This window comes from Saccopteryx leptura, chromosome 4 (genome assembly GCF_036850995.1).
Source record: "Saccopteryx leptura isolate mSacLep1 chromosome 4, mSacLep1_pri_phased_curated, whole genome shotgun sequence".
NCBI classification, from domain to species: domain Eukaryota; kingdom Metazoa; phylum Chordata; class Mammalia; order Chiroptera; family Emballonuridae; genus Saccopteryx; species Saccopteryx leptura.
The window spans coordinates 130,218,944-130,234,411 of record NC_089506.1 but is presented as its reverse complement, the minus strand read 5'-3'; the positions used below and the strand labels follow the sequence as shown (position 1 = coordinate 130,234,411).

Here is a 15,468-nt window from a genome sequence, read left to right as displayed (position 1 = left end):
TATATCACGTAATCTCACAGCAAACCTGTGAGACAGGTCAGAGCCAGAGAGGGTGTTACTCACTTGTTCAAGATCATACACCTAATTATAAGGTATAGGGCTGGGACTCAATTCAGAAAGTGTGTCCCCTTGCCACCTTACCAGTGAGGGGCCCAGGAGCCTGGCAGAGCAGTTCCTGCCCTCCGCGTCTGTGCTCTTACCAGTTCCCCAGGACCAGGGAGCCAGATAGGCAGTACTCTGTTGCCTACTATGTCACACACACTGCCCTCTCTGCCTCGTTCAGTCTTCGAAACCACCTTGGGAGGAAGTGGTGTGCACACGTAAAGAGAGGGAGTTCCACCAGGTAGAAACAAGCTGCCTCAGGTCGCGCGGCCAGCTGGCAGCACAGCTGGGATGCCAGCTGAGGCCTGTGTCCAGCAGGGGTGGGGCTGCAGGCCAGGACTGCCTGATAACACGGCTCTCCCTCAACCACAGCGAGAGAAACCTTCTACCAATATATGTGCTATCATGTGAGTGGCTATATTTAGCAGAAAGTAAGGTCAGATTTCTCTAATTCAGGTGCTGTTAATTCAGAATGGCTGTTTTTGTGCCTGACTTGGTCAAGTTTTATTATATTTGTGTGGGATGAATTCACATTGAAAAACAAAACAAAACAAAAGACACAGAGAAGGCTGGTTTTATCTGGTTAAATCTTCAGAGTGGGGAATTTCAAGGGTGAACATGACTTAGCTCCAGAACGCACTGGTGGAATGGAATTGGCTTTTCCCCAGAGCTGGATAAGCAGGCTGGCCTGGCAGCAATCCAGAACGACAACCACAATGGGGGACTAAATCATCGTTGGAATACACTGAAAATATGGAGCCATTTATCTCAAGGGTGGACATGCAACTCCTTACATAAGGAGCAGGATGGCAATCAATCCTGTTTCCGTTCAAGCAGACAGTGTGTCTAAGTCGAAATAAATACTCTCCTCATCATTACAGACCTGTCTCTGTTGAGACGGTTTCCCCCCTAGATCTGTATGAATAAAGAACAGGTCTCACAACCAACCTCAGTGTCACGTGGCTGACAGGCATCTGAAATTTTGAATCCAAACCATGCAGAGTTCAGATTGACAGTGTTAGTATTAGCCAAATTTTAAACAGGTTTATAAACACCTTGTTCAGAAAAATCACATGCAATAAATCCCTTGTTTTCAACATACAGGAAAAGGTATATATTTTTTATTAATTATCCTCATTAATGGAAAATCAGTTTCTCTTACCTCTGCTAAATAAATATGGAACAGATATTAAAAGATTATCGGTAACAATGCCAACAATTAGCCTTCTCAGGACCCCCACCTGCCTCAGGTCAACCTGGCTTTCCCATGAGGAAGAACTTTGTTCAAATAATTTCACAACTCATAAGTGTTTACAGTTCTCATAAGACAAAACAAAACAAAACAAAAAGAACTAAGTTTCCTAATCTAATTCAAGCAGTTGTTAGAACAATTTAATAACATTTGAAAATTCAATAGTTCAATTTATGACATGAGAAAATTTTCTTTATCTAATATCTATAAGCTAAAAAGATCACCTTTCCAACGAATGAGATGATGTCTGTGAAAATACTCTACTACAGGGGTCCCCAAACTTTTTACACAGGGGGCCAGTTCACTGTCCCTCAGACTGCTGGAGGGCCACCACATACAGTGCTCCTCTCAATGGCCACCAATGAGAGAGGTGCCCCTTCTGGAAGTGCAGCGTGGGGCCGAATAAATGGCCTCAGGGGGCCACATGCGGCCTGCGGGCCCGTAGTTTGGGGACGCCTGCTCTACAAAGTCCCTGCACATGGCAGACCCTTCTAGGTAGGAGGGTATTAGTTGGTTCCAAATCCATATAATGTGCTAGCTCCCTTGGCCTGAGCTATATCCTCAAGTTCATAATCCTCAACGCTCCTACAGGTTGAACAGGACTTGATTTTCTGGAATGCTTGCTCAACCCCTATTATTGTTACTAGTATTTTCCCAAAGTGACCTTTATAAATTAAAATCCATAGTGAATCATAAATCATCATAAGTCAATTGTTTTCAACTTTTATTCACTACTTAGCTGACTCAGTAATAAAATGAGTAATTTGAATTGGCCATCTTTACATTCCCTTTCAGAAAGAAATGATAACAAAAGTGAAAGAGTCTACAGAGAAGCTCGAAAGGGAAGACAGCTTAGTCGGCTAGGCCCATTATAAAAAGCTCTGAAACTTGTATCTATGAATGATAACAGAACAAATCATGTCATAATTGAAGCATGGAAATTATAGCATTGAATTTAATACCATTTATGAAACTTATAGGGCCTTTACAACATTTGAGTATGCTTATCAACTGGTGTTTCGATCCCCATGCTCCCCACAACCAAGAAAAAAGCCCAACAAGAATAACTGAGTGTTCTATTACCATTCAGAGCCAAAAATTTAAAACACTGCACCTCTTTCCAGTAAGTTGCTACCCACCTGGAAAGTGTTTCCAAAGAATCACTGACAATAAGGGTATCTGATTTCATTTACTTACCTAGTGTATGTGTAGGAATGCTGGGAACTCTCAATGAACAATTTCATAAAAATGCCACCTGGAGAAACAAATTAAACAAAATGTTGGTTTAAAAACAACATCAACACAAAAACGTATCATGTAATTTTATGTGTCATTAAAATATGTGATGTTTCCAATATTAGTCCCCAAGCAGCATACTCCCCACACTCTCCACCTTGCACTGGAACAGATAGCGAAAGCACAAACCACCAGTGAACCAGGAAAACTAAGAGGGCAGAGGGAGGTGCAGCCCAAGAACGTGCACCTAGGATGTCCTTCCCTCACAGAGAGACCAACTGGAAAAGGACATTGTGTCCTTAAGGGCACTTTAGAACCATAAAGGCTGAAATAATCCAGAAACAAATTGAGGAATGAAATATGACACTGTGAATGAGGACACGTCCTGGCAGCACCTTCAATCCCTTTCAACCACACTGTTAACTTTTCTAAAAGCTAAATTCACAAGGATGTCAAAGACAAGAGAAATGAAAAAAGAAAAAAAGTCACTAAAACTCTAACATAATAAACAGAGAAATCAAGAAGAATTTATTGAATGATTAGTCTACTCAGAAATCAGGTATTCCTTTCAGTGTTCTCAGCGACTGCAGGTAATCTTAAAAACTGTGAGTTTATTAATACATTCACAAACAGATCATCCAAGACTGTCTGTTCAGGATTGCTTAGAAATGTGCAACAGAAATGGAACAAATTTCTAACATAAAATTAAAACTTGTTAACCATTTGTTGAAAATCTGTCGTGCATCCAGGAATGTGTGACAACAGATTACAACCTTTCCAGACAGGCAGTATGTCTTCCTTCCAGATGAAGAAGGAAGCAGAGAACCTTCCCCAGTACCACACAGATCCAGGCTGCCCACATAGCACTTTCCCTGCCATGTGGGCCCTTGAAAGCACCCCTTCCACAACACAAAGTCTATTCATCACCTGCCAGATAGCTGGCAGTTTTAAATGAAAACCTCTGGAAAACAAAGTGACTAGCAGTCAAAAATTAACTTGTGCTTTTTGCATGTTTCAAAGTAGTTTCTTCATTTCAAAATGATCAGCCTAATCACGCTATTTAGGACTATAATGGTATATCGTATATGAGTAAAAATTTAAGGGTTTAGGGCTCAAGAAATATTAAAAACACAGTTAGGAATAAAATGTTTTTAACTCTACGTAAGGTAGAGCAAACTGAAAACATTCAACAGTCTCAATTCTATTAATACACGGGGAAAGTCCATGTGCCTGTCTTCTATAATCTAACTTTCAAATATACTCATCATCAAATTTTGATAATAAAAGTCTGTAATATCAGGCCACAAATACCCATAGCTACAAGCAGATAACTAGTTTAATAGCAGCAGCATCAGTTTTCATCCAAACTGGACCTGAGGCTGAAAAGCTAGTACGAGGCTCAAAGTTGCCTTTATCTAAAGAAATTTTTGTTCAGTAACCAACTTGAAGATATTGGACAATAGTCACTGGGTTTTACTTTGTAAAAAATAAAAATGAATTCAGAGCTCATAAGGTCCCTTTGTTATAACAGCTTAGGGAGTTGTGATTTTAAAAAATGATTCTTAATAAGGTAATTACTAGCTAAATTCCAAACACTTCCCACAACTTTATTTTCCCCGTTTAGGGAAAGTCATGGGAAGTCATGATCAGTATTTTTATCTGGAAATGGCTTCTGGAAAGTAAGTCACTAGAATTATTATGAACAGGTCTGTTATAAATGGAGTTCTTGATCAGTACTTCATTATCTCTCTCAGTTAAATGGCTCAAAAAACACTCAAACTAGCACAGTTCAAAATCAAATATAACATTTAAAAAAATCTCTTTTGCTACATACAATACAAGCAAAGCTCTACACAGTTAAGACAGATCTCAAGACCCTAACAATAATAGAATACAGGGTTGAATACTGATTCCCAACTAAAGTTTTCCAAACTCACATTGCTAGTTCAAAGTACTTCTTAGAATACATAAATTGGCCCCAGCCAGTTGTTTCAGTGGACAGAGTGTTGGCCCGGTGTGCAGACTTCCCATGTTTGATCCCTGGTCAAGGCACACAGGAGAAGCCACCATCTGCTTCTCTTCCCCTCCCTCCCTCTTCCATTCTTTTCCTCTTCCCCTCTCATAGCCAGTGGCTCAATTGGTCCAAGGGTCAGCCTCAGGCACTGAGGATAGCTCAGTTGATTCAAGCATTGGCTTCAGACAGGGGTTGCCAGGTGGATATCAGTCAGGGTGCATGCAAAAGTCTGTCTATCTCCCCTCCTCTCACTTAAAAAAATACATAAATCTGACCTAAGCTCTGAAGAAAAAAAGCATTCAGGAATAAGTTTTCAATATCATGATTAAGCTTTTCTAGCAACAAAGTCATATCTTGGGAAACCAGCAAAGTGATCAAAAGATACAACATGCCAATCCTGTTTTTGGGTTTGATCATTAAGTAGGGTGTTATAATAATTTTTATTTTTTTTAAAAAAATGCTATTTAGTCTGACCAAGCAGTGGACAATGGATAGAGCGTCAGACTGGGATGTGGAGGACCCAAGTTCGAGACCCTGAGGTTGCCAGTTTGAGTGCGGGCTCATCTGGTTTGAGCAAGGCTCGCCAGCTTGAACCCAAGGTCGCTGGCTCGAGCAAGGGGTCACTCGGTCTGCTGTAGCCCCCGGTCAAGGCACATATGAGAAATCAACCAATGAACAACTAAGGAACCGCAATGAAGAATTGATGTTTCTCATCTCTTTCGTTCCTGTCTGTCCCTATCTGTCCCTCTCTCTGACTCTGTCTCTGCCACACACACACAAAAAATACTATTTAAAATAAATATAGTAGACTAAACATATACTAAGTCATAGAGTCCTCAAAAGTTCACAAAACAATAGTGATTGTATTAAGCATTAACTGTTAGGCACTGTTCTATCAACTGCACTTAATGAGAATAAACTCATTTACTTCCCCAAAAATTCCTGAAGTAGGTACTAAGTAGTAGTAACCCCAAATTAAAGATAAAGAAGCAGGCATTGAGATATTTAAAGAACTTTCCAAAAGTTAGATAGCTGCAAGTAAGTGAAGATTTGAATCCGTATACACTGTCACATTTAATCCTAACAGGCAGGGCAAAAAAATTTTTTTTAATTTTTTAAAATTGATTTTTAGAGAGAGAGGAAGGGAGAGAGAGAGAGAGAGAGAGACAGGAACATTCATCTGCTCCCATATGTGCCCTAACCTGGAATCGAACTGGCAACCTCTGTGCTTTGGAACGATGCTCTAAACAACTGAGCTATCCAGCCAGTGCCAGGGCAGAAAATTTTACCTCAGTTTGAGAGAAACAAATTCTGGGGAGTAAAGACTGACCTCCCCAAAGTCACACTGCTAGATAGCGAACAGGGTCAAGAACAGAACCCAGGGTATCTAACAAGGCCAGTGCTGCTTTTTTATTTGCTTGTTTTTGTTTTAAATTCCGTTAATCAACATGGAACTCAATGTAGAGAGAATGTTCTGCCTTTACTCTCTGACAGGACATTTCAGGGTCCTCCTCCCAGGGGCTGTAGCAACTCTGAGAACATTAAGTACAATGCACACAAAGCTATTATCTTGCTGCCCGATTACCATTTTCCATTTCTCTATGTGCAATTAATGTTCTTCCCTTACTGATTATTAAACACATGGGGGCTTATAAAAATTAGAAATATTTGTCTTTATCATTAATCATTATTTTGTCCTTATTTTTATAGATTAGTAGTCTACTTGGCCATTTAAATTATTTATAACCCTATAAAAGAAGGCATGATTTACTCTCACAAGTAATATATTCTAAATAAAATGAAAATCAATGTTATTTCTGAGTTTAAAATGCTTACTTCCATTCATCTATCTCCCTTTGAGTGTCATGCTCTTCTGGTCCTCTTCCGGAGATCAGAGATCAGGAGGAGAAACAATAGCTGCCTTTAGTGCCTGAGCACCCACGTGATAGGCACCAGCTCTTATTTATTGAACAGAATTGCCAAAAACAGGAAGCAAAGTTGTAAGCCCCCTTTCTCAATTATAATGATTTATGACTTAAAATGCACTGATTTGAATTGTTTCATAATTACTCATAAAACTAGAATCAAGATTGTAAATTACCTTGGAAGTTAGTTATAAGGATAAATTTCAGCTTAACTAAAGAAAGTCATATTAAACAGTCACCCCCCACAGTGGTCTAGGGTGGGTTAAGAGGTAGCTGCTCATGATCACAGAACCATAGAAGAGGAAAGTCTCAGTAACTGTCTTCTAACATAGAGTCTTTCCATGACCCCTGCAGTAGTTCACTAAGCCCATCTTTGGTGAGAATGAAAGTTTCCCATGGCAAAGCCTTGACTAAGTCACATGACACTTTCCAATTCATATACTCATTTGATCCACCCTTCTATGAGTAGAAGGGTAACAGGAGTGCGATTGATGGTGGCCACAGCATTTATTATTCTGATCTAACAGACCAGGAATTTGTACAATTTAAGTGGAACCACACAGTTATTAAATGCTAGAATCTGGGCTCCAACTTATGATTTCTGATTCCTAAGTCTAGGATATTTCTAGACAGTCAATATTGCAACAACTAAGACATAATGGTTTTCAACCACCAGACTTATTCATCAAGGACAGGCACGGATGGGTCCCCAAATCCTGAAGCATGGAAATAAATACCAAAGGAAGTAAACTAAAAGCAAAATATTATAAGAGACCTCCTCTCACAAACCACCCCTTCTACCTCACTAAGTACTCTATATTTTTGGTAGACACTCTCTCTAATGCTCTGCTTATGTGTGTCAACCAAATGAATCCTGCTTTACTATGGTCTGTTGATACAATAAACCAGTGGTTCTCAAACTTTTTGAAGTTAGAGCGCATTTAAAATCCTACAAATAATTGTAGGTGCACTATATACAAATTTCTGAGAAATATGTTATAATAATTAAGTCAAATATCAAAGAAAATAATATAAAGTCCAAGCGTGCTTTTATGGTAATTAAAAAAATAAATATGACAAAATTAAATTTATTCTAACATTAAAAAACATTCTTATGTTACATTTTTTGAGTTATGCTTATTAGAATTAGTAAAAAAGAGGGGTTAAAAATAAAAAAACCCAACAAAAAAGTTATTTTTTTATATATATAGATACATTCTTAGTAATATTTAGTAAATTTGGCAGGTCCCGGCGTAAATGTGTTAAGTTTTTTCATTCTTGTGTTTATGAGAAACATGAGCCTGATGTATCCTAGAGATTTCTTCAGTGTTTGGGAATATACTTGAAAGGCAAACTCTCATTTCCTCGTCAATACATTGAAGAATTCCTCTCTTTTTACTCTTAATTGTGTCGAGGGTAGAAAATCCTAATTCACATAAATAGGATGTTGAAAATTGTAGTAAAATATTCAAAGCTTTTTTAGATATTGCCACATATTCTTCTTTTATAGGAATCTAAAAGGTTTCGAGACAATTCCTTATGTTTAATCATCAATCCATGATCAGTGGATATAGCTGCCAGTTCTTCTTCTTCTTCTTCTTCTGTTAATGTTAAACCCAAATCACTTGAAGCTTCCATGAAAGGGTTTCTAATCCAATCGTATTGTTCAGTGTTAAGTGATGGAAAATAAAAACCCAATTTTTCTTCTAAACTTATTAAATGTTCAACTATTATTGGAAGTGTTTCATTTATGCAAGTGTTATTTACCAATGGAAACATTTCCAAATTAGCTCCAACAGCTTTTCTTTTCTGAATCTGTAGTTTTCTCTGAAACGCTTTCATTTTGTCAGTGGATGTAAGAATATTTTCTTCTTTCCCTTGCATACTAGTATTCAAAATATCGAGCTGCTGAAATATATCGGCCAAATACTGTAACCTGGCAATCCAAAATTTGCACCTAAGGAGGTTACAAAAATGTAACTGTTTTATCTCTTCAAAAAACGCAATAAGTTCTTGTCGTAGCTTGTGTACACGGGTAAGTACTTTTCCCCTTGACAACCATCGCATCTCAGGGTGTAAAAGCAGCCGTCTGGGTTGTGAATCCATATCGATACAAAGCTTTTTGAATAAACGCGACTTGACAGGTCTTGTTTTATTTATTTATTTATTTATTTATTTCATTTTTCTGAAGGTGGAAACAGGGAGAGACAGTCAGACAGACTCCCGCATGCGCCCGACTGGGATCCACCCGGCACGCCCACCAGGGGCCACGCTCTGCCCACCAGGGGGCGATGCTCTGCCTGTCCTGGGCGTCACCATGTTGCGACCAGAGCCACTCTAGCGCCTGAGGCAGAGGCCACAGAGCCATCCCCAGCGCCCGGGCCATCTTTGCTCCAATGGAGCCTCGGCTGCGGGAGGGGAAGAGAGAGACAGAGAGGAAAGCACGGCGGAGGGGTGGAGAAGCAAATGGGCGCTTCTCCTGTATGCCCTGGCCGGGAATTGAACCCGGGTCCTCCGCACGCTAGGCCGACGCTCTACCGCTGAGCAAACCGGCCAGGGCCGACAGGTCTTGTTTTATTAAAGTTTACCATCTGAACAACTTGATCTAAAACTTAATTTTTCTCCCAATGTTTTTGCCATCAAGGCCTCCCTATGAAGAAAGGGGTGAGTTACGATAAAATTGTCATTTTGTTTCTTTACAAAAGATGTAAGACCCTTAACACAGCCTACCATGGAAAGGGGCGCCATCTGTACAAATGCCTACACACGACTTCCATGCTAACTGCCATTTATCAAGATAGTTATTCAAAATGTTAAAAATGTCTTCACCTTTTGTAGACACACCTATTTCTTTGTAAAAGAGAAACTGATTTACTATGTGATCTTCATTAATAAAACGGACGAGTGCTAAGAGTTGCGCCGTGTTGGTAATGTCTGTTGATTTATCTTGCAATGCAAAATTTGAATACTGAATCTTATTTCTGCATACATTTTTCTCAATATCAGAAGACATTTCTATGATGCGCCTGTGGACTGTGTCGTTGGACAGAGGAATCCTGCTTATTTTCACTGCTGCTTCATTTCCTCCATTGTCAGGACCATTTTTTTTGCATGCAGGCAAAATAAGTGACTCACCTAAAGACTAAGCTTTCATATTTTTTGCTGTCAGTTCTGAGACTTGATAAGAAGCAATTTGAGCTTTATCAGCAACTTTTAAAAGAATTTGCCGCTTTTGTTTGCTGTTCAGACAATCTCTTGAAAAAACCTACAGATTTATCTTGTAAATTAGAGTGTATGGTTTTAAAATGTTTCCTCAATTTCCTAGGAAGCAATGATTCATTTGCCAGTTTACATCCACATACTAAACATAGCGGTAAAGGATGATCTTCACTTCTGGTCCAAATGAAACCAAAGCTTAAATAACTTTCACTATATTTGCGAGTAGGCCGCAATTTTGCTTTCTTACTTGCACTTAATTTTTGCTCACTTCCAGAATCGGATTCTTCAATATCACGCTTCTTTTTGAGAAATCTATCCATTTTATTTGGGTGTATTTATCTAAAAATAATATAAGATGTGTTAATAATAAATATAATAATGATGTGTTAACAAAAAGAGCAATATTTCCATAATGAAATGGTATAATAGAGTAACTATATTTTTATATCTGGGCACATGCCGCGAACCAGCGCAGCTAGTAATTCCAGATCCTGAGTGGGAATGGTGTGTAATTAAGAAAATACACAAAATTAAGAAAATACAGGGTCAGGAGGGCCCTGTAATTGCTGCTGGCAAGAACAAAGCTTGCCCAAAAACTGCATCTTGCTTTATTTATAGGGCAAAGCGAGGCCATTAGCAAATCTTAACTTTACACCAAACAAAGGATAGAAGAAACTTGCCTCCAGTCTCTCTGGGGAACATGGGGGGCAGTGTAAACAACCCAGCACCACAGCTTAACAGCCTTTTGCAACCTAATCAGGCAAGTGAGGTGGGGGGTTGGGTAGACTGTCAGCTTACAGCCAATTCTCCACACCACTGTCCCCCAAAAATCTAAACTCCAGAAACCCTGTTGGTTTTTTGGTCCCCAACAGGCACATATTTTTGTGGAACACCACAGGGCACACCTGGAAATCTAGGGTGCACCAGTGTGCCCTGATGCACACTTTGAGAACCACTGCAATAAATGCTTGAGGAAATTGGTTCACTTTTTAAGGGGAGTTGGTGACAGCATAATAAGCACAAAGAACAGTGTCCCACTTCTGCATCTAATGTATAAATTTCTCAGACTCGCCTGGTAGTTTTTTTTTTTAAGTCAATGCAATGTTTTGACTTTATTCTGAAAACAGGCCCAGGATAACCTCACATTTGAGTTCAACAACAGGAGTTTAACTAAAATGGGTCAGCCATGGAAAGATTGCTGAAACTTGTAAGCTTTGCAAGGAAAGACATGAGAGTGTTAAATTTCATGAAACTGTCTACCAAGTGGAGAGGATGGCAGGCTGCCAAAGGCTGGACTCCCTTAAGTCACTCATGTGAGATTCTGGAACCTGAGCCTCTACAAGGCCTGGCCTGCCCCTCGGTCACAGACTGAATGACTGACTCAAGTTTCCAGAGACCTCATGGAGTATGAGCCAAATGTTGTTAATCACAAAAACTTCCTTTTTTAGTCTTAAGGAAGGAGAACTATTTGATTCAAAAATCACATCAATATGAAGCTGTTAAAGGATAAATTTCAAGTATCTGGGCACAACAGAAAAGCCTACCAATGTGCCAGCAATTAGTCAGATTCAATTATACTGCATTTTTCAACACACAAGGTATGTGCATCCAAACACTGCTATATAGCCAGGACCATGTTCATTCACGTGACTGTTCATCTCTCCCCGCAAATCTACTGCACCAGCTCCTTTGAGTGAAACAAACTCAACCTTACTCCTCTCTGTATCTCCTGCACTTAGCACGGTGCCTGGCATGGAGCAGCACTTCACAAATGTTTACTGAATAAACTGTTTGGTTGCATCAGGATTAGTAAAAGGCAGAATATGAGGAAGAGATTATTAGGATGGAGAAGACTGTCAGGCAAAGATGACAGCAAGAACTCCAGAATGAAGCACAACAGATGAATGATGACTTGGCAGCCATGGAAAAAGCTGGGGTGATGGCCACACTGTCCATGCAAGGGACTCCTCAGGAGTGTCGGGACCAACCTCCAATCAGCTCCTGTTTTGAAATATCCTTAAAATATGAACAGTTAGTTGGAGGAGGCTGGCAGGGGCACATGTGTATAATTAGAGTACTTGGGAAACTACTCCAGATGACAACTGCTCTTTATTCTTTTGCTTTAAACAAACAAAAAAATCTGAATATAGATATGTGATCACTTTGCAAGACAGAAACTGCAGTGAATGTTGTCAAGCACCAGCAATGGGTAAGTCTCATCAAATACCCAAGCCCCTGTTTGAGAAGAGGTCACTCAGACTGGCCGGTCCAGGTGGTCAGGTGAGCGCAGCACAGGGAGGAGCGAGGCCAGCATGCGCCGGGCTGACCGGGACTGGCAGTGCTGACAAACTGCTCCGCTGCTTGACATTTCTTAGCAGTCTGCATTCACAATCTGGGCGTGAACTTTAAGTAGTAATAGACCGATGTTTCTGAAAAACAGATGCCAATATTACAACTAAAGGAACAGAAGTGTGCTCAATAAGATTTCCAAACAGGGTAACATAGACACACACAGGCTAGGTCCTGCTCCTGAGCTGGTGTTGATGATAAACCCCTGAAGTCCAGGAGCGAGGCTGCTTGGCCTGCATTACACTTCCCAAAGATCCTTGTACAGTGTCGCCTTCACACAGGTGAAGCTTGTGAAAGGCACAGAGCTGTCACACCATCAAGACAGACCAACTAACAATTTTGGAAATACCTTTCCTTTAAAGAATTTGCCTGTAAATGAAGGAAAGAAACTAGAGAAAGGGGGTCTGCATTTTAGACAAGCCAGCTCTCGTGGTGAAGTGGGGAGTTTGCTTTTAGCGACCTGGCTCCCCTACCTAAAATATTTACTGTTCTCATTATCTTACATATGTATAATGGTCATTATTTTATCCATTGCAGTCAAAAAATACCTAGCAGACACCTACTTCCCTGCCAGAAACCAAGTAAGTCTTAAAGTTGGGGTGGGAGAGGGTGGAAACCCGCCCTGACCAATTAGAAAAAATGAAGGCAAATACATGAAAACCAAAATAAAGCTTTCAGGAATCACAGTCCGGTCTCTTCAAGGTGGCACAAGATGGTAAAATCCTTTTTCAAAACATAAATGACTGATGTAGCAAGCGGCACTGGCTTCTGTAACAGCTCTCGGACCAGAACCTCGCTGTAACTGTCTCTGTAATCAGAAAGGAAAGGGGCCCAGGAGGAGGAGGGTATGGAGCAGGAATGCTCTCGGGGAGGCCCCTGGGAAGGAAGGAGAGGGGGGAAACCGCAGGTTCTTTCTCCAATCCTCCTTCCTCAAGGGCAGCATTCAAAGTCAGATTAATGGAAGTTGTCCTCTTCGAACGCATCTGTCTCCCGCTCACTTGTCCTGGGTTCTGTTGCCACACCCCAATCACAGACCACGCGGCTGTGCTCCCCTCCTTTGTGGACGCTTTGGCCTCAGAACTAATGCCATGTCCTCCGAAGCTCAGTGTTGAGGACTCGAGGCTCTGCCCATAAGTGTTTGCCTCTACACCCTCCTACTCCATGTGTGAAACTGTGCTCAAAACCCAACTCAAGTGCCATCTTCTGTGAAGCCTTCTGTAAACTTACTCTCACCTTTGCCCTGTCCCCCACTTCTCTGAGCTCATGCAGAGCCCTGGGCATGGCTCTCTGTCACACCCAGCACACTGGGTGACAATGACTCCCAGTTCCATCCATCTCTGGCTAATATTTACAAAGTGTGGCTAGGGCAACATTATAAAAATGGTCATGACTCAGTCAGTCCTTGACTAGGAAGGGTGAGGCAGGCCCTCCTTAAATCACAGATAGTCATATGGCTTGTCCTCTCACGTCATTCAAGTCTCTGTTCTAATGCTAAAAAAAAAAAAGGCACCGAGCACACCTCCTGGTCTCCAGCACCACTGCTATCCTTACCCTTCCCCGTTTATTTTTCTCCACAGCTCTCACTACTGCCTGGTAGCCATCCAAACAGATAGATGGACACACAGAGACACATGTAGGTGCAGATTTTTAAGTTAGTTGTTTGTCCACTAAAATGTAAGCTCCATTGAGGCAAGGTCTTTAATATGTTTAGTCTGTGCTGTATAGACTTTAATATCTGGAATAGTGCCTGAGTTAGTGAGTTCTCAGTGAATATCACTTGATGAATACATGTGTGGGCAAGTGATAATGTCTCTACCAAGATAGGAAACGCATCACATGAGGGCAGGGAAAAAAATGTTCTCGTTGAGACTTTTTAAGTCTGAAGTACCTTGTTGGGCAACCTGGTAGTGGGGCCTCCACTGGGTAACTGGTCAGGAACAGAGGAAAGGAGTTCAGAGCAGGCAGTATAATTTGAAAAATGATCGGCATATAGGAGATGACTGAAGCCACAGGCAAGGGTGAGATTATCCTTGAAAAAGCATGTCATATAAGTAAGCAAGGAGCTGGCTATTGTATAATTAAGTAGTAATAGGATCTACCTTGTAAGCAGTGGTGGAATTCAAATAATTTAACCACCAGTTCTCTGCCCTAATAACCATTTTTAGCATTAAAAATAAGATAAACTGAAAGGTAGTTTTTTTTATTTTGTGCATTTAATACTTAAATAAGACCAATAAAAGAGGTATATAAAACTAGATTGTTATAAAAAAGTTTTAAAATATTAATGAAAAAATTAAATAATACCTGACGAAATAAGAACAAAACTGTTATTTAAGGTATTTCCATATTGCTCCTTGATTGGTGTCCTCATTTGCAATTTTTTTACCTATGGACAAAATGAACATTACTACAGGTGCTTAAAATTCGCTGTTGTGCAGATGAACATTAAAAAAGAGTAAGGAATGTAAATTTGTGATTTCCACTTTGGGCAGCTGCCCAGGCACCCACCTTAAAGAAAACCCTGATTTCAAGTGCCATTTTAACAACTGGTTCGCTGAACTCAACAAAAAATTAGGTATTAGTTCTTCTGAACCGGCATGAACTGGCTGAATCCCACCACTTGTAAGGATATGTTTATCAAAGGAGTGAGAGCATTGAAATATCTGATCTCTCTATTTTTTCAAGGCTTAGTCAAACTACTCTAGACAGCAGGAGCCCAATAAATGCTTACTGTATATATGAACACCTTTTAAGACTAAGAAAGATCACCTATCCTCACTGCATTTGGGCATACTATAGATTCAAGAACTGCACATTTACACAAGGCTGTATTTTCCTTTTGTAGGACTCAGTTACTCTAGTCTGATCAAAGATTAAGAAACAGGCCTGACCTGTGGTGGCGCAGTGGATAAAGCGTCGACCTGGAAATGCTGAGGTCGCCGGTTCGAAACCCTGGGCTTGCCTGGTCAAGGCACATATGGGAGTTGATGCTTCCAGCTCCTCCCCCCTTCTCTCTCTCTGTCTCTCCTCTCTCTCTCTCTCTCTCTCTCTCCCTCTCCTCTCTAAAATGAATAAATTAAAAAAAAATTAAAAAAAAAAGATTAAGAAACATTCTAGCATTATCTACAGCACAGATAATATAAATACTGCTGCATTATTTTTTATTATCTAGTGGGGAAGAAAACAAGCAGGAACACAATTATGCAATCCTGTAAGGTCCATGAGCAAGAATGTCTACCATGGCATAAGAGCTAAAGTTACAGATTTAAACTTAAATCTGCAAGGAGAAAAACTTCCTGGCACAGACTAAAAAGTAGTAACAAATGTAGCAATTGAGCTAAACTCAAAGGCTGAGTTAAATGTAATGGTCC

General features: G+C 40.3%; 1 protein-coding gene across 2 annotated transcripts in view; it reads right to left on the bottom strand.

Moving 5' to 3' along the window:
• Nucleotides 1–15,468, bottom strand: part of LHFPL2 (LHFPL tetraspan subfamily member 2) — a 195,878-nt gene that overhangs the window by 93,664 nt on the left and 86,746 nt on the right. For both annotated transcript variants that reach the window (XM_066381704.1, XM_066381703.1), the window contains exon 3: nucleotides 2,552–2,609. The gene's annotated coding sequence lies outside the window, so the exon portion shown is untranslated. The remainder of the gene's footprint in view (nucleotides 1–2,551; nucleotides 2,610–15,468) is intronic.